This window comes from Somniosus microcephalus, chromosome 2, assembly GCF_052327205.1.
Source record: "Somniosus microcephalus isolate GS21.2 chromosome 2, FLI_Smic_1.0, whole genome shotgun sequence".
NCBI lineage: Eukaryota > Metazoa > Chordata > Chondrichthyes > Squaliformes > Somniosidae > Somniosus > Somniosus microcephalus.
This window is the reverse complement of record NC_140988.1, coordinates 387,726,639-387,745,430: the sequence shown is the minus strand read 5'-3', so window position 1 is coordinate 387,745,430 and position 18,792 is coordinate 387,726,639. Positions and strand designations below refer to the sequence as shown.

At 67.6% G+C, this 18,792-nt stretch overlaps 1 protein-coding gene across 1 annotated transcript in view; it reads left to right on the top strand.

The window, feature by feature from the left end:
* fbxo41 (F-box protein 41) overlaps positions 1-18,792 on the top strand; it is a 323,546-nt gene that overhangs the window by 199,702 nt on the left and 105,052 nt on the right. The window lies entirely within an intron of this gene.

The following is an 18,792-nucleotide window of genomic DNA, read 5'->3' as shown; positions in this document are numbered from 1 at the left end:
GGCAGATCGTGTTTCACTAATCTGTTGAATTTTTTGATGAAGCATAAAAGTATAAAAACAGGGAAGTCTTGCTGCAGTTATACAGGGTATTGGTGAGGCCACACCTGGAATACTGCATACAGTTTTGGTTTCCATAATTAAGAAAAGATATACTTGCTCTCGAGGCGGTTCAGAGAAGGTTCACTCGGTTGATTCCAGAGATGAGGGGGTTGACGTATGAGGAAAGGTTGAGTAGGTTGGGACTCTACTCATTGGAGTTCAGAAGAATGAGAGGCGATCTTATCGAAACATATAAGATTGTGAGGGGGCTTGATCGGGTGGATGCGGTGAGGATGTTTCCACTGATGGGTGAGACTAGAACAAGGGGGCATAATCTTAGAATAAGGGGCTGCCCTTTCAAAACTGAGATGAGGAGAAACTTCTTCACTCAGAGGGTAGTAAATCTATGGAATTTGCTACCTCAGAGAGCTGTGGAAGCTGCGACATTAAATACATTTAAAATGGAGATAGACAGTTTCCAAGCAGATAAGGGAATTAGGGGTTACGGGGAGAGGGCAGGGAAGTGGATGTGAGTCTAGATTCGGATCAGCCATGATCCTATTGAATGGCGGAGCAGGCCCGAGGGGCCGTATGGCCTACCCCTGCTCCTACTTCTTATGTTCTTATTTTCTACATTCCAATACACGGGGACTGTTCTAGAATTGAGGGAATTCTGGAAGTCAAAACATCTACTATCTCTGCAGCCATCTCTTTTAAAAACCTAGGATATTGATTTTATTCGTTCCTGGGATGTGGGCGTCGGTGGCAAGGCCAGCATTTATTGTCCATCCCTAATTGCCCTTGAGATGGTGAGCTGCCTTCTTGAAATGCTGCAGTCTGTGTAGTGAAGGTACTCCCATAGTGCTGTTAGTCTTCCCCTGCTCGCCGGGTCTCACTTAGGGCGGCGATGTCTATGTCGAAACGTCTGAGCTCCCGGGCAACGATAGCAGTACGGCGTTCCGGTCTGTCGCTGTTGGGGTGTTCCAGGTCCCGAACTTCTTTTTAAAGGGTGGAAGATGCCTGTGCGTGAATTCTTTTAACGTGGGGTGGCCGTTGCACACCAGCTACCACACGGGCTTGACAGAGCAAGGTCTTGGTCCAATGGCAAGGGGATCCAAGATGATTGGAGACCAAGCTCTGCTCCATCGGCCTAGCACACACACACAAACATACTCCTACTGTCCTCCTCCCTCCTTCCCGCAGGTCCTCACTGCCTGGGTTTCATAGGCTGCAGTGTGGTCCTCCCGACCCCGCTACTTCTCCATGCTGCACCTTCCCTCGGCCCCGTACTCGTTGCTGGTCCCGTCCTCGCTCCTGGGTCCAGTCCTCGCTCCTGGGTCCGGTCCTCGCTCCTGGGTCCCGTCCTCGCTCCTGGGTCCCGTCCTCGCTCCTGGGTCCCGTCCTCGCTCCTGGGTCCGGTCCTCGCTCCTGGGTCCGGTCCTCGCTCCTGGGTCCGGTCCTCGCTCCTGGGTCCGGTCCTCGCTCCTGGGTCCGGTCCTCGCTCCTGGGTCCCGTCCTCGCTCCTGGGTCCCGTGCTCGCTCCTGGGTCCGGGCCTCGCTCCTGGGTCCCGTCCTCGCTCCTGGGTCCGGTCCTCGCTCCTGGGTCCCGTCCTCGCTCCTGGGTCCCGTCCTCGCTCCTGGGTCCCGTCCTCGCTCCTGGGTCCCGTCCTCGCTCCTGGGTCCCGTCCTCGCTCCTGGGTCCGGTCCTCGCTCCTGGGTCCGGTCCTCGCTCCTGGGTCCCGTCCTCGCTCCTGGGCCCCGTCCTCGCTCCTGGGTTCGGTCCTCGCTCCTGGGTCCCGTCCTCGCTCCTGGGTCCCGTCCTCGCTCCTGGGCCCCGTCCTCGCTCCTGGGTCCCGTCCTCGCTCCTGGGCCCCGTCCTCGCTCCTGGGTCCGGTCCTCGCTCCTGGGTCCGGTCCTCGCTCCTGGGTCCGGTCCTCGCTCCTGGGTCCCGTCCTCGCTCCTGGGCCCCGTCCTCGCTCCTGGGTTCGGTCCTCGCTCCTGGGTCCGGTCCTCGCTCCTGGGTCCCGTCCTCGCTCCTGGGCCCCGTCCTCGCTCCTGGGTCCCGTCCTCGCTCCTGGGCCCCGTCCTCGCTCCTGGGTCCCGTCCTCGCTCCTGGGCCTCGACCTCGCTCCTGGGCCCCGTCCTCGCTCCTGGGTCCGGTCCTCGCTCCTGGGTCCCGTCCTCGCTCCTGGGTCCGGTCCTCGCTCCTGGGTCCGGTCCTCGCTCCTGGGTCCCGTCCTCGCTCCTGGGTCCCGTCCTCGCTCCTGGGTCCCGTCCTCGCTCCTGGGTCCTGTCCTCGCTCCTGGGCCCCGTCCTCGCTCCTGGGTCCTGTCCTCGCTCCTGGGTTCGGTCCTCGCTCCTGGGTCCGGTCCTCGCTCCTGGGTCCCGTCCTCGCTCCTGGGCCCTGTCCTCGCTCCTGGGTCCCGTCCTCGCTCCTGGGCCCCGTCCTCGCTCCTGGGTCCCGTCCTCGCTCCTGGGCCTCGACCTCGCTCCTGGGCCCCGTCCTCGCTCCTGGGTCCGGTCCTCGCTCCTGGGCCTCGATCTCGCTCCTGGGCCCCGTCCTCGCTCCTGGGTCCGGTCCTCGCTCCTGGGTCCCGTCCTCGCTCCTGGGTCCGGTCCTCGCTCCTGGGTCCCGTCCTCGCTCCTGGGTCCCGTCCTCGCTCCTGGGTCCGGTCCTCGCTCCTGGGTCCGTTCGTCGCTCCTGGGTCCGGTCATCGCTCCTGGGTCCGGTCCTCGCTCCTGGGTCCGGTCCTCGCTCCTGGGTCCCGTCCTCGCTCCTGGGTCCGCTCCTCGCTCCTGGGTCCGGTCCTCGCTCCTGGGTCCGGTCCTCGCTCCTGGGTCCCGTCCTCGCTCCTGGGTCCGGTCCTCGCTCCTGGGTCCGCTCCTCGCTCCTGGGTCCGGTCCTCGCTCCTGGGTCCGGTCCTCGCTCCTGGGCCCCGTCCTCACTCCTGGGTCCGGTCCTCGCTCCTGGGCCCTGTCCTCGCTCCTGGGTCCCGTCCTCGCTCCTGGGTCCGCTCATCGCTCCTGGGTCCCGTCCTCACTCCTGGGTCCGGTCCTCGCTCCTGGGCCGCGTCGTCGCTCCTGGGTCCGGTCCTCGCTCCTGGGCCCCGTCCTCGCTCCTGGGTCCGGTCCTCGCTCCTGGGTCCGGTCCTCGCTCCTGGGTCCGGTCCTCGCTCCTGGGTCCGGTCCTCGCTCCTGGGTCGCGTCCTCGCTCCTGGGTCCCGTCCTCGCTCCTGGGTCCCGCCCTCGCTCCTGGGTCCGGTCCTCGCTCCTCGGTCCGGTCCTCGCTCCTGGGTCCCGCCCTCGCTCCTGGGTCCGGTCCTCGCTCCTGGGTCCGGTCCTTGCTCCTGGGTCCGGTCCTCGCTCCTGGGTCCCGTCCTCGCTCCTGGGTCCGCTCCTCGCTCCTGGGTCCGGTCCTCGCTCCTGGGTCCGGTCCTCGCTCCTGGGTCCCGTCCTCGCTCCTGGGTCCGGTCCTCGCTCCTGGGTCCCGTCCTCGCTCCTGGGTCCCGTCCTCGCTCCTGGGTCCGGTCCTCGCTCCTGGGTCCGGTCCTCGCTCCTGGGCCCCGTCCTCGCTCCTGGGTCCCGTCCTCGCTCCTGGGTCCGGTCCTCGCTCCTGGGTCCGGTCCTCGCTCCTGGGTCCGGTCCTCGCTCCTGGGTCCGGTCCTCGCTCCTGGGCCCTGTCCTCGCTCCTGGGTCCCGTCCTCGCTCCTGGGTCCGCTCCTCGCTCCTGGGTCCGGTCCTCGCTCCTGGGTCCCGCCCTCGCTCCTGGGTCCGGTCCTCGCTCCTGGGTCCGGTCCTTGCTCCTGGGTCCGGTCCTCGCTCCTGGGTCCCGTCCTCGCTCCTGGGTCCGCTCCTCGCTCCTGGGTCCGGTCCTCGCTCCTGGGTCCGGTCCTCGCTCCTGGGTCCGGTCCTCGCTCCTGGGTCCGGTCCTCGCTCCTGGGTCCCGTCCTCGCTCCTGGGTCCGGTCCTCGCTCCTGGGTCCGGTCCTCGCTCCTGGGTCCGGTCCTCGCTCCTGGGTCCGGTCCTCGCTCCTGGGTCCGGTCCTCGCTCCTGGGTCCCGTCCTCGCTCCTGGGTCCCGTCCTCGCTCCTGGGTCCGGTCCTCGCTCCTGGGTCCGGTCCTCGCTCCTGGGTCCGGTCCTCGCTCCTGGGTCTCGTCCTCGCTCCTGGGCCCTGCCCTTGCTCCTGGGTCCGGTCCTCACTCCTGGGCCCCGTCCTCGCTCCTGGGTCCCGTCCTCGCTCCTGGGTCCGGTCCTCGCTCCTGGGTCCGGTCCTCGCTCGTGGGTCCCGTCCTCGCTCCTGGGTCCGGTCCTCGCTCCTGGGCCCCGTCCTCGCTCCTGGGTCCGGTCCTCGCTCCTGGGTCCGGTCCTCGCTCCTGGGTCCGGTCCTCGCTCCTGGGTCCGGTCCTCGCTCCTGGGTCCCGTCCTCGCTCCTGGGTCCCGTCCTCGCTCCTGGGTCCGCTCCTCGCTCCTGGGTCCGGTCCTCGCTCCTGGGTCCCGTCCTCACTCCTGGGTCCGGTCCTCGCTCCTGGGCCCTGTCCTCGCTCCTGGGTCCCGTCCTCGCTCCTGGGTCCGCTCCTCGCTCCTGGGTCCTGTCCTCACTCCTGGGTCCGGTCCTCGCTCCTGGGCCGCGTCCTCGCTCCTGGGTCCGGTCCTCGCTCCTGGGCCCCGTCCTCGCTCCTGGGTCCAGTCCTCGCTCCTGGGTCCGGTCCTCGCTCCTGGGTCCGGTCCTCGCTCCTGGGTCCGGTCCTCGCTCCTGGGTCCGGTCCTCGCTCCTGGGTCCGGTCCTCGCTCCTGGGTCCGGTCCTCGCTCCTGGGTCCCGTCCTCGCTCCTGGGTCCCGTCCTCGCTCCTGGGTCCGGTCCTCGCTCCTGGGTCCGGTCCTCGCTCCTGGGTCCGGTCCTCGCTCCTGGGTCTCGTCCTCGCTCCTGGGCCCTGCCCTTGCTCCTGGGTCCGGTCCTCGCTCCTGGGTCCGGTCCTCGCTCCTGGGTCCGGTCCTCGCTCCTGGGTCCCGTCCTCGCTCCTGGGTCCGGTCCTCGCTCCTGGGTCCGGTCCTCGCTCCTGGGTCCCGTCGTCGCTCCTGGGTCCCGTCCTCGCTCCTGGGTCCGGTCCTCGCTCCTGAGTTCGGTCCTCGCTCCTGGGTCCGGTCCTCGCTCCTGGGCCCCGTCCTCGCTCTTGGGTCCCGTCCTCGCTCCTGGGTCCGGTCCTCGCTCCTGGGTCCGGTCCTCGCTCCTGGGTCCGGTCCTCGCTCCTGGGCCGCGTCCTCGCTCCTGGGTCCGGTCCTCACTCCTGGGCCCCGTCCTCGCTCCTGGGTCCCGTCCTCGCTCCTGGGTCCGGTCCTCGCTCCTGGGTCCGGTCCTCGCTCGTGGGTCCCGTCCTCGCTCCTGGGTCCGGTCCTCGCTCCTGGGCCCCGTCCTCGCTCCTGGGTCCGGTCCTCACTCCTGGGTCCCGTCCTCGCTCCTGGGTCCGGTCCTCGCTCCTGGGTCCGGTCCTCGCTCCTGGGCCCCGTCCTCGCTCCTGGGTCCCGTCCTCGCTCCTGGGTCCGGTCCTCGCTCCTGGGCCCCGTCCTCGCTCCTGGGCCCCATCCTCGCTCCTGGGTCCGGTCCTCGCTCCTGGGTCCGGTCCTCGCTCCTGGGTCCGGTCCTCGCTCCTGGGTCCGGTCCTCGCTCCTGGGTCCGGCCCTCGCTCCTGGGTCCGGTCCTCGCTCCTGGGTCCCGCCCTCGCTCCTGGGTCCGGTCCTCGCTCCTGGGTCCCGCCCTCGCTCCTGGGTCCGGTCCTCGCTCCTGGGTCCGGTCCTCGCTCCTGGGTCCCGTCCTCGCTCCTGGGTCCGGTCCTCGCTCCTGGGTCCGGTCCTCGCTCCTGGGTCCCGTCCTCGCTCCTGGGTCCGGTCCTCGCTCCTGGCTCCGGTCCTCGCTCCTGGGTCCGGTCCTCGCTCCTGGGTCCCGTCCTCGCTCCTGGGTCCCGTCCTCGCTCCTAGGTCCGGTCCTCGCTCCTGGGTCCGGTCCTCGCTCCTGGGTCCGCTCCTCGCTCCTGGGTCCGGTCCTCGCTCCTGGGTCCGGTCCTCGCTCCTGGGTCCGCTCCTCGCTCCTGGGTCCCGTCCTCGCTCCTGGGTCCGGTCCTCGCTCCTGGGTCCGGTCCTCGCTCCTGGGTCCCGTCCTCGCTCCTGGGTCCGGTCCTCGCTCCTGGGTCCGGTCCTCGCTCCTGGGTCCGGTCCTCGCTCCTGGGTCCCGTCCTCGCTCCTGGGTCCCGTCCTCGCTCCTGGGTCCGGTCCTCGCTCCTGGGTCCGGTCCTCGCTCCTGGGTCCGGTCCTCGCTCCTGGGTCCCGTCCTCGCTCCTGGGTCCTGTCCTCGCTCCTGGGTCCCGTCCTCGCTCCTGGGTCCGGTCCTCGCTCCTGGGTCCCGTCCTCGCTCCTGGGTCCGCTAATCGCTCCTGGGCCTCGACCTCGCTCCTGGGTCCCGTCCTCGCTCCTGGGTCCGGTCCTCGCTCCTGGGTCCGGTCCTCGCTCCTGGGTCCCGTCCTCGCTCCTGGGTCCGGTCCTCGCTCCTGGTTCCGGTCCTCGCTCCTGGGTCCGGTCCTCGCTCCTGGGTCCGGTCCTCGCTCCTGGGTCAGGTCCTCGCTCCTGGGTCCCGTCCTCGCTCCTGGGTCCGGTCCTCGCTCCTGGGTCCCGTCCTCGCTCCTGGGTCCCGTCCTCGCTCCTGGGTCCGGTCCTCGCTCCTGGGCCCCGTCCTCGGTCCTGGGTCCGGTCCTCGCTCCTGGGTCCCGTCCTCGCTCCTGGGTCCCGTCCTCGCTCCTGGGTCCCGTCCTCGCTCCTGGGTCCGGTCCTCGCTCCTGGGTCCGGTCCTCGCTCCTGGGTCCGGTCCTCGCTCCTGGGTCCGGTCCTCGCTCCTGGGTCCGCTCCTCGCTCCTGGGTCCCGTCCTCGCTCCTGGGTCCCGTCCTCGCTCCTGGGTCCGGTCCTCGCTCCTGGGTCCGTTCCTCGCTCCTGGGTCCGGTCCTCGCTCCTGGGTCCGGTCCTCGCTCCTGGGTCCGCTCCTCGCTCCTGGGTCCCGTCCTCGCTCCTGGGTCCGGTCCTCGCTCCTGGGTCCGGTCCTCGCTCCTGGGTCCGGTCCTCGCCCCTGGGTCCGGTCCGCGCTCCTGGGTCCCGTCCTCGCTCCTGGGTCCCGTCCTCGCCCCTGGGTCCGGTCTTCGCTCCTGGGTCCGCTCCTCGCTCCTGGGTCCGGTCCTCGCTCCTGGGTCCGCTCCTCGCTCCTGGGCCCGGTCCTCGCTCCTGGGTCCGGTCCTCGCTCCTGGGTCCCGTCCTCGCTCGTGGGTCCCGTCCTCGCTCCTGGGTCCCGTCCTCGCTCCTGGGTCCGGTCCTCGCTCCTGGGCCTCGTCTTCGCTCCTGGGTCCCGTCTTCGCTCCTGGGCCTCGTCCTCGCTCCTGGGTCCGGTCCTCGCTCCTGGGTCCGGTCCTCGCTCCTGGGCCCGGTCCTCGCTCCTGGGTCCGGTCCTCGCTCCTGGGTCCCGTCTTCGCTCCTGGGTCCGGTCCTCGCTCCTGGGTCCGGTCCTCGCTCCTGGGTCCGGTCCTCGCTCCTGGGTCCGGTCCTCGCTCCTGGGTCCCGACCTCGCTCCTGGGTCCCGTCCTCGCTCCTGGGTCCGGTCCTCGCTCCTGGGTCCGGTCCTCGCTCCTGGGTCCGGTCCTCGCTCCTGGGTCCGGTCCTCGCTCCTGGGTCCCGTCCTCGCTCCTGGGTCCCGTCCTCGCTCCTGGGTCCGGTCCTCGCTCCTGGGTCCGGTCCTCGCTCCTGGGTCCGGTCCTCGCTCCTGGGCCCCGTCCTCGCTCCTGGGTCCCGTCCTCGCTCCTGGGTCCGGTCCTCGCTCCTGGGTCCGGTCCTCGCTCCTGGGTCCGGTCCTCGCTCCTGGGTCCGGTCCTCGCTCCTGGGCCCTGTCCTCGCTCCTGGGTCCCGTCCTCGCTCCTGGGTCCGCTCCTCGCTCCTGGGTCCGGTCCTCGCTCCTGGGTCCCGTCCTCACTCCTGGGTCCGGTCCTCGCTCCTGGGCCCTGTCCTCGCTCCTGGGTCCCGTCCTCGCTCCTGGGTCCGCTCCTCGCTCCTGGGTCCTGTCCTCACTCCTGGGTCCGGTCCTCGCTCCTGGGCCGCGTCCTCGCTCCTGGGTCCGGTCCTCGCTCCTGGGCCCCGTCCTCGCTCCTGGGTCCAGTCCTCGCTCCTGGGTCCGGTCCTCGCTCCTGGGTCCGGTCCTCGCTCCTGGGTCCGGTCCTCGCTCCTGGGTCCGGTCCTCGCTCCTGGGTCCGGTCCTCGCTCCTGGGTCCGGTCCTCGCTCCTGGGTCCCGTCCTCGCTCCTGGGTCCCGTCCTCGCTCCTGGGTCCGGTCCTCGCTCCTGGGTCCGGTCCTCGCTCCTGGGTCCGGTCCTCGCTCCTGGGTCTCGTCCTCGCTCCTGGGCCCCGCCCTTGCTCCTGGGTCCGGTCCTCGCTCCTGGGTCCGGTCCTCGCTCCTGGGTCCGGTCCTCGCTCCTGGGTCCCGTCCTCGCTCCTGGGTCCGGTCCTCGCTCCTGGGTCCGGTCCTCGCTCCTGGGTCCCGTCGTCGCTCCTGGGTCCCGTCCTCGCTCCTGGGTCCGGTCCTCGCTCCTGAGTTCGGTCCTCGCTCCTGGGTCCGGTCCTCGCTCCTGGGCCCCGTCCTCGCTCTTGGGTCCCGTCCTCGCTCCTGGGTCCGGTCCTCGCTCCTGGGTCCGGTCCTCGCTCCTGGGTCCGGTCCTCGCTCCTGGGCCGCGTCCTCGCTCCTGGGTCCGGTCCTCACTCCTGGGCCCCGTCCTCGCTCCTGGGTCCCGTCCTCGCTCCTGGGTCCGGTCCTCGCTCCTGGGTCCGGTCCTCGCTCGTGGGTCCCGTCCTCGCTCCTGGGTCCGGTCCTCGCTCCTGGGCCCCGTCCTCGCTCCTGGGTCCGGTCCTCACTCCTGGGTCCCGTCCTCGCTCCTGGGTCCGGTCCTCGCTCCTGGGTCCGGTCCTCGCTCCTGGGCCCCGTCCTCGCTCCTGGGTCCCGTCCTCGCTCCTGGGTCCGGTCCTCGCTCCTGGGCCCCGTCCTCGCTCCTGGGCCCCATCCTCGCTCCTGGGTCCGGTCCTCGCTCCTGGGTCCGGTCCTCGCTCCTGGGTCCGGTCCTCGCTCCTGGGTCCGGTCCTCGCTCCTGGGTCCGGCCCTCGCTCCTGGGTCCGGTCCTCGCTCCTGGGTCCCGCCCTCGCTCCTGGGTCCGGTCCTCGCTCCTGGGTCCCGCCCTCGCTCCTGGGTCCGGTCCTCGCTCCTGGGTCCGGTCCTCGCTCCTGGGTCCCGTCCTCGCTCCTGGGTCCGGTCCTCGCTCCTGGGTCCGGTCCTCGCTCCTGGGTCCCGTCCTCGCTCCTGGGTCCGGTCCTCGCTCCTGGCTCCGGTCCTCGCTCCTGGGTCCGGTCCTCGCTCCTGGGTCCCGTCCTCGCTCCTGGGTCCCGTCCTCGCTCCTAGGTCCGGTCCTCGCTCCTGGGTCCGGTCCTCGCTCCTGGGTCCGCTCCTCGCTCCTGGGTCCGGTCCTCGCTCCTGGGTCCGGTCCTCGCTCCTGGGTCCGCTCCTCGCTCCTGGGTCCCGTCCTCGCTCCTGGGTCCGGTCCTCGCTCCTGGGTCCGGTCCTCGCTCCTGGGTCCCGTCCTCGCTCCTGGGTCCGGTCCTCGCTCCTGGGTCCGGTCCTCGCTCCTGGGTCCCGTCCTCGCTCCTGGGTCACGTCCTCGCCCCTGGGTCCGGTCCTCGCTCCTGGGTCCGCTCCTCGCTCCTGGGTCCGGTCCTCGCTCCTGGGTCCGCTCCTCGCTCCTGGGTCCAGTCCTCGCTCCTGGGTCCGGTCCTCGCTCCTGGGTCCGGTCCTCGCTCCTGGGTCCGGTCCTCGCTCCTGGCTCCGGTCCTCGCTCCTGGGTCCGGTCCTCGCTCCTGGGTCCCGTCCTCGCTCCTGGGTCCCGTCCTCGCTCCTGGGCCTCGTCCTCGCTCCTGGGTGCCGTCCTCGCTCCTGGGTCCGGTCCTCGCTCCTGGGTCCGGTCCTCGCTCCTGGGTCCGGTCCTCGCTCCTGGGTCCCATCATCGCTCCTGGGTCCCATCCTCGCTCCTGGGTCCGGTCCTCGCTCCTGGTTCCGCTCCTCGCTCCTGGGTCCGGTCCTCGCTCCTGGGTCCGGTCCTCGCTCCTGGGTCCGGTCCTTGCTCCTGGGTCCGGTCCTCGCTCCTGGGTCCGGTCCTCGCTCCTGGGTCCGGTCCTCGCTCCTGGGTCCGGTCCTCGCTCCTGGGTCCCGTCCTCGCTCCTGGCTCCGGTCCTCGCTCCTGGGTCCGGTCCTCGCTCCTGGGTCCCGTCCTCGCTCCTGGGTCCCGTCCTCGCTCCTGGGCCTCGTCCTCGCTCCTGGGTCCCGTCCTCGCTCCTGGGCCCGGTCCTCGCTCCTGGGTCCGGTCCTCGCTCCTGGGTCCCGTCTTCGCTCCTGGGTCCGGTCCTCGCTCCTGGGTCCCGTCCTCGCTCCTGGGTCCGGTCCTCGCTCCTGGGTCCGGCACTCGCTCCTGGGTCCGGCACTCGCTCCTGGGTCCGGTCCTCGCTCCTGGGTCCGGTCCTCGCTCCTGGGCCCGGTCCTCGCTCCTGGGCCCCGTCCTCGCTCCTGGGTCCGCTCCTCGCTCCTGGGTCCGGTCCTCGCTCCTGGGTCCGGTCCTCGCTCCTGGGTCCCGTCCTCGCTCCTGGGTCCGGTCCTCGCTCCTGGGTCCGGTCCTCGCTCCTGGGTCCGGTCCTCGCTCCTGAGTCCGGTCCTCGCTCCTGGGTCCGGTCTTCGCTCCTGCGTCCGGTCCTCGCTCCTGGGTCCGGTCCTCGCTCCTGGGTCCGGTTCTCGCTCCTGGGTCCGTTCCTCGCTCCTGGGTCCGGTCCTCGCTCCTGGGTCCCGTCCTCGCTCCTGGGTCCGGTCCTCGCTCCTGGGTCCGGTCCTCGCTCCTGGGTCCGGTCCTCGCTCCTGGGTCCCGTCCTCGCTCCTGGGTCCCGTCCTCGCTCCTGGGTCCGGTCCTCGCTCCTGGGTCCGGTCCTCGCTCCTGGGTCCGGTCCTCGCTCCTGGGTCCCGTCCTCGCTCCTGGGTCCTGTCCTCGCTCCTGGGTCCCGTCCTCGCTCCTGGGTCCGGTCCTCGCTCCTGGGTCCCGTCCTCGCTCCTGGGTCCGCTAATCGCTCCTGGGCCTCGACCTCGCTCCTGGGTCCCGTCCTCGCTCCTGGGTCCGGTCCTCGCTCCTGGGTCCGGTCCTCGCTCCTGGGTCCCGTCCTCGCTCCTGGGTCCGGTCCTCGCTCCTGGTTCCGGTCCTCGCTCCTGGGTCCGGTCCTCGCTCCTGGGTCCGGTCCTCGCTCCTGGGTCAGGTCCTCGCTCCTGGGTCCCGTCCTCGCTCCTGGGTCCGGTCCTCGCTCCTGGGTCCCGTCCTCGCTCCTGGGTCCCGTCCTCGCTCCTGGGTCCGGTCCTCGCTCCTGGGCCCCGTCCTCGGTCCTGGGTCCGGTCCTCGCTCCTGGGTCCCGTCCTCGCTCCTGGGTCCCGTCCTCGCTCCTGGGTCCCGTCCTCGCTCCTGGGTCCGGTCCTCGCTCCTGGGTCCGGTCCTCGCTCCTGGGTCCGGTCCTCGCTCCTGGGTCCGGTCCTCGCTCCTGGGTCCGGTCCTCGCTCCTGGGTCCGCTCCTCGCTCCTGGGTCCCGTCCTCGCTCCTGGGTCCCGTCCTCGCTCCTGGGTCCGGTCCTCGCTCCTGGGTCCGTTCCTCGCTCCTGGGTCCGGTCCTCGCTCCTGGGTCCGGTCCTCGCTCCTGGGTCCGCTCCTCGCTCCTGGGTCCCGTCCTCGCTCCTGGGTCCGGTCCTCGCTCCTGGGTCCGGTCCTCGCTCCTGGGTCCGGTCCTCGCCCCTGGGTCCGGTCCGCGCTCCTGGGTCCCGTCCTCGCTCCTGGGTCCCGTCCTCGCCCCTGGGTCCGGTCTTCGCTCCTGGGTCCGCTCCTCGCTCCTGGGTCCGGTCCTCGCTCCTGGGTCCGCTCCTCGCTCCTGGGCCCGGTCCTCGCTCCTGGGTCCGGTCCTCGCTCCTGGGTCCCGTCCTCGCTCGTGGGTCCCGTCCTCGCTCCTGGGTCCCGTCCTCGCTCCTGGGTCCGGTCCTCGCTCCTGGGCCTCGTCTTCGCTCCTGGGTCCCGTCCTCGCTCCTGGGCCTCGTCCTCGCTCCTGGGTCCGGTCCTCGCTCCTGGGTCCGGTCCTCGCTCCTGGGCCCGGTCCTCGCTCCTGGGTCCGGTCCTCGCTCCTGGGTCCCGTCTTCGCTCCTGGGTCCGGTCCTCGCTCCTGGGTCCGGTCCTCGCTCCTGGGTCCGGTCCTCGCTCCTGGGTCCGGTCCTCGCTCCTGGGTCCCGACCTCGCTCCTGGGTCCCGTCCTCGCTCCTGGGTCCGGTCCTCGCTCCTGGGTCCGGTCCTCGCTCCTGGGTCCCGTCCTCGCTCCTGGGTCCGTTCCTCGTTCCTGGGTCCCGTCCTCGCTCCTGGGTCCGGTCCTCGCTCCTGGGTCCGGTCCTCGCTCCTGGGTCCGGTCCTCGCTCCTGGGCCTCGTCCTCGCTGCTGGGTCCGCTCCTCGCTCCTGGGTCCCGTCCTCGCTCCTGGGTCCGGTCCTCGCTCCTGGGTCCGGTCCTCGCTCCTGGGTCCCGTCCTCGCTCCTGGGTCCGGTCCTCGCTCCTGGGTCCGGTCCTCGCTCCTGGGTCCGGCACTCGCTCCTGGGTCCCGTCCTCGCTCCTGGGTCCGGTCCTCGCTCCTGGGTCCGGTCCTCGCTCCTGGGCCCCGTCCTCGCTCCTGGGTCCGCTCCTCGCTCCTGGGTCCGGTCCTCGCTCCTGGGTCCGGTCCTCGCTCCTGGGTCCCGTCCTCGCTCCTGGGTCCGGTCCTCGCTCCTGGGTCCCGTCCTCGCTCCTGGGTCCGGTCCTCGCTCCTGGGTCCGGTCCTCGCTCCTGGGCCCCGTCCTCGCTCCTGGGTCCGGTCCTCGCTCCTGGGTCCGGTCCTCGCTCCTGGGTCCGGTCCTCGCTCCTGTGTCCGCTCCTCGCTCCTGGGTCCGATCCTCGCTCCTGGGTCCGGCCCTCGCTCCTGGGTCCCGTCCTCGCTCCTGGGCCCCGTCCTCGCTCCTGGGCCCCGTCCTCGCTCCTGGGTCCCGTCCTCGCTCCTGGGCCTCGTCCTAGCTCCTGGGTCCCGTCCTCGCTCCTGGGTCCGGTCTTCGCTCCTGGGTCCTGGCCTCGCTCCTGAGTCCCGACCTCGCTCCTGGATCCCGACCTCTCTCATGGGCCCCGTCCCTGCTCCTGGGTCCCGACCTCGCTCCTGGGTCCCGACCTCCTTATAGTGTGTCTCCTTCCAGTGAGTGTGTCCCACAGTGCGCCTCCTTCTAGTGAGTATGTCCCGCGGTGTCTCCTAGTGAGTGGAGCAGGGGAAGGCCAGCTCAAGGAGCAAGGCAGTGGTTACACCTTCTTCTGGAAAGGCAAACCTGAAGAAGAACGCCGCCTCCATGGGGTCGGCTCCGCCATAGAAAATGAGCGAGTTGAACGTTTCAGAGACTCCCCTTGTGGAATAAACGAATGCCTCATGACTCTACGGCTCACCCTAGCCCGGAACCAGTGCGCTACGGTCATCAGTGCGTACGCCCCAACACTGGAAGGCACAGACGAGACCAAAGAGGAATTCTACTCCAGCCTTGAACTATCCCTGTTCCGAGTCCCAACGGGTGACAAGCTGATCCTCCTTGGCGACTTCAACGCCAGAGTGGGAAAGGACACAGACCTCTGGGGAGGTGTGATCGGCAGGGAGGGGGTAGGGAAAGCCAACTGCAATGGTACCCTCCTCCTGACGAAATGCTTAGAACATGGCCTTGTCATAACCAACGCCTTGTTCCGTCAGAGAGACAAGTACAAGGCTTCATGGCAGCACCCTCGCTCCAAGCACTGACATCTGCTGGACTACGTCATCGTCCGAGCGAGGGACCGTAAGGATGTCCGCATCACCCGCGCCATGACAGGAGTTGACGACTGCTGGACAGACCACCGCCTAAACCACTCTGTCATCTCCATCAACGTAGCCCCAAAATAGCGGCAGCAACAGAAGCAATGCCGCAGGAAAATCAACGCTGGAGCACTCAAAGACCCTGTTAAGAAATCCCTATTCAGCCTGCGCCTCACAACCAACCTGACGACTCCCAGTGATGCAGAGACACAGGGGCCTAGAAATTGAGTTTGCGCTGCGCCGGGGCTTAATGCCGGAAATTTAGCGCGGGTGCTAAGTCGCGCTGTGCGCGCCAAAAATTCAGTAGCGCCGCGCCCAAATGGCTGCCGGCGCTACTGAAGGCTGTTTGCGCCTGAAAACTGGCGCTACGCGCCGCATTGCGGCGCTATTCTGGCGCTGCGGCGCCCGATGCGGTGCGGCAGGCTCGGGAAGTGCAGGCCTCCTCCTTCAGTTAAGGAGGAGCTGCCTGCACCCGCCCGCTGGCCGGTTAAATCGCCACAAAAATGAGCCCGGCACCTCGGGGAAGTGCCGGGCTCGCAGCCGAGAAGCATCTGTTCCGCAGGGGGGGGGTGGGGGAGTCCGGGGAGGGAGGTGCGGGCAGGCGGCCGGCGGGAAAGCGGCCGGCCGCCGCTCCACCTTTATGCGCCGGCGCAAAGTCGTGTAAGACTCTGTTGCCAGAGTCTTAGTTGCGGCTGCCACGGGCGAGGCGGCCGCAACTGAATTTCGGCGCTGGGGCCCGTCACCACGGCAACCGGGACGCTGCGCACACCGATGACGTCATCGGTGCCGGCGCAGCGCTACCGGTGTAACGCCGATGTTGGGCCCTAGTCAATTTCAAAACCAGCTGTAAGTCCAGCGCAATGCCCTCTAGCGCCGCAAAATGGGCGCTAAGCCCACTCAATTTCTAGGCCAGAGTGTCCATATCACCTGGTCTGCACTCAAGTCCTCCATAATCACCACCTGTGAAGAGACGCTCGGTCACTCGACCAGGAAACACCAAGACTGGTTCGATGAGAACGACCAGCAGATCCAGGAGCTAATAAGCCGCAAGCGCAAGGCATTCTGGTTCTGGAAACAGCAACAGAACTCGAGAGCAAGAAAGCAGCTCTATAGACGCCTGAAGGCCGAGCCCAACAAAAAACTCGTGACCTAAAGAACAGATGGGGGTGGAGAAAGCACAGGAGATTCAGCAGCAAGCCGACAACCACAACGTGCATGGATTCTTTAGCGCAGTCAAGACTAGCTATGGCCCAAGCATCCAAGGTCCTACCGCACTGCGGGCCAAGAACGGAGAGGTACTCATCAAGGACAGAGAGGCAGTCAGTACCCGCTGGAAGGAGCACTTCGAAGATCTCCTTAACCGAGACTCTGGCCTAGAAATTCATTGTAGCCACTTTTGGGGCGTTAAAGTCGGGCGGCCGCTAAAGTCTGCGCCCGCCGCCAAATCGAGGCCACTTCTGCGATATTCATGAGCTTCGCCCTAAGAGTTTGCTCGAGCGCTAAAACTGGTGCTGGACGCCTCTCTTTAGGCGCTAAGCCGGAGGTGCTGAGCGAGAGCGCCCAGGCCGGGCGCAGCGCAGGTGCGGCCATCTCGTGATTGACAGCAGACACCCTGGCGCCGGCCAGCTTTGTCTGCTGCCACGCCCTGGATAGTGGAGCCCTCCAGCTTGGCCTGAACACTGCTGCTGGACCCAAATAGCGCCTGAAGCCATGCAGAGGGCCCGTAAACGAGCGCAGCACTTCTCAGAGCGTGATCTGAGTGTGCTGGTTGGTGGTGTGGAGAAGAGGCACCATATTTTGTACCCGGACAATGGCAGGAGGGCGCCGCTCCGCGCCTACCGGAGAGCCTGGAGGCATGTCGCCAGCAAGGTGTCAGCCAACAGCGAGGTCCCCAGGACCGGTGTCCAATGCCGCAAAAAGTTTAATGACCTCACGCGGATTGTCAGGGTGAGTACCCTTTCCAGTGACCTCCTCATCCTTGCACGTGCACCTCACATTATGGGCAAAGGGACCTGAAAGCCCTAATGGCCAGCCCTCATCCAGCAGCTATGGGACAGGCATGAACATCAATTACACATTCTGCACTTAACACACTGGCCAAGCTATTCCACCATGGGAGGCAGTGCACACAAGATCAGGGCGACACACTGGCCAGGCTATTCCATCATGGGAGGCAGTGCACACAAGATCAGGGCGACACACTGTACTTAGAGGCCGTCCTTTCTCTTGCAGGCCAAGCTGGCTAATAATCGGAAGAGCCGGACTGCGACCGGGGGAGGCCGACCCCAGATCCAGCCGCTCACCGAGCTTCAACATCGCGTGGAGCGCATCATGGGTGCCCGGGTGATTGGCCCTGTTGCATGTGGAGATGCCGACCCTGTTCTGGGCACCAATGGTAAGGACATCCACGTTTGGACCTCTCTCGTCCCACTTGCGCATCAGATCTACATCCTTTGCCACTGTCCGACCAATGCGCTGAATGCCACCACTCATGCATCCCTCGCTGATGGCCTCTCCTCACTCTAAAGCTACTCTTGTGCCTTCCTGCTTTCAGATGGTGAGGAGGAGGTCCCTGAACTTGCCAGTGACAGCCCCTCAGAGGAGGAGGAGGAGCAAGAGGAAGGCGGCCCATCAGGGGAACCCTCAGCTGTGGCAACCCATGCCAATGTAGGGGACATGTCTTCCCTGGAGGGGCGCGTCGCGGAAGTGTCGGAGGGGAGGGGAGCTCATGGGACCTGCGGCCTGCAGAAACGCGGGAGGGGGGTGCCAGGTCGGCGGCCTTCTCCCCAGAGTGGGGAAGGGTCGGAGGGGAGTCCAATTGCTGGGCCCAGCGGCCTCCAGCAACGCAGGAAGGGTCGGCCAGCTCGGCGGCCTTCTCCCCAGAGGGAGAGTCCGGACTCCAGTCCGGAGATGGTCTTCGCCGAGGAGATGGAACGCCTCGAGGACTTGTCCGCGGACTCGGAGCGCCGGCACACGGAGCTCATGGGGGTAGTGGCACGGTTGCCTGAGGCCATCGAGTCCCTCTCTCGGAGTGTCACCGACGTCGGGGCCTCACAGGCCACCAGTCGGGCGGAATTCGGGGCAGCTCAGGCAGCGAGTGGGCAGCTGATCAGTGGTGCCATGCAGTCACTGGGTGCTCTGATGCGGTCACTGAACAGGTCAACACGGGCACTCACTGCTGCCACACTCGCTGTGTCAGCCAGGCATCGCCAGGGCACCCGGCGCGCTGCAGCAGCAGAGCGGTCTGTCCCTCGGCAGATTGGTGCGCATGCTGCAGTGCTGGCCCGGGCGAGTGCCAGTGTCTCAGGCGACCAGCGAGCGCCTGCCATCCGCCAGCTTGCCCCCATTCCTCCAGCCGCCACTGCCACTCCCCCAGTGGAGCTGCCAGGAGCTGCTGCAGCGACTGATGCTGGCCAGCCACAGCTGCAGTATTCAACAGCCGCCTGCTCGACGGTCAGAGCACGACTAGGCCGACCCCCAAGGGCATCTGCCGTCACGACATGTGCCCCTCAGGAGCCTGCCCCCAGCCTTGCAGCAGCCAATGGCCTTACTTTGAGGAGGAGCAGCAGGGCGGGCAGGGGCCACACAAAGATGGCCAAGGCATCGACCTAGCGGGCCAAAAAGTCGAATGTGTGGCCAGTTGTGTTTGTTTTTTGAAGGCCGAGGATGTGATGTTTGTTTTTTACGAAGGCCGAGGATGACGGCCATTTTAGTTGCACTATTTTGTTAATCCTCTCCAGGTTGTGGGAGCGAGTAATGTGTTTGAGTGTTTTTTGGGGGTTTCGTCTGTTTTTGGTTTTCATGTGGGAAGGGCCCTGAGTTTGTACAATAAAGCATTTTATTTATTAACATTGTCCATGTTTGATCTTTGAAGTGTTTGTTGCCTTAACCGGCTGAGGGCTTGCGGAGCGGCTGCAATCATGTTCTTTCATTGGCACAAGCCATTCCCTGACAGGGGGCCTAGAAGTGACGTTCAATAAGCCGCCGACGGGCGGCCCTTGGACCTTGTGCCTCCCCCCTGGGCTGGTACTCCTCGTCCTCCTCCTCCTCATGCTCCTCCTGCTCCTCCTCCTGAGGTGGGGGTCCAACGTGAGGTGGCAGTGCCTGAGTCCTGCGGATAGCCAGGTTGTGCAGCATGCAGCAAACGACGACGAATTGGGAGACTCGGTCCTGCGAATACTGGAGGGCTCCCCCGGAGCGATCGAGACAGCGGAACCGTTGCTTGAGGACGCCGATTGTTTGTTCTATGATGTTTCTAGTCGCTTGATGGCTCTCGTTGTATGCCTCTTCAGCAGGGGTCGTGGGCGCGCGGAGCGGGGTCATGAGCCAGGTACACAAAGGATAGCCTTTGTCCCCGATAAGCCATCCTCTTGGGGGAGGCTGTGCCTGGAACATGTCAGCCACAGTTGTCTGTCGCAGGATAAAGGCATCGTGGCTGCTGCCTGGAAAGCGGGCATTGACAGCTAGGATGCGCTGCCTGTGGTCACACACCAGCTGTACGTTGAGGGAATGGTAGCCCTTCCGGTTGCGGTAATCCTCGGCATGCTCCAGAGGTGCCCACAAAGCCACATGCGTGCAGTCAATGGCGCCCTGCACCATGGGGAAGCCCGCTATTCTTGAAAATCCCACTGCACGCTGCTGCTGCTTGTCCAGGGTCATGGGGAAGGAGATGAATTGATGTCTCCTTGTGAAAAGGGCTTCGGTCACCTGGCGGATGCAGCAATGCACGGCGAACTGGGAGATGTTAGCGATGTCCCCAGCAGCGGATTGGAAGG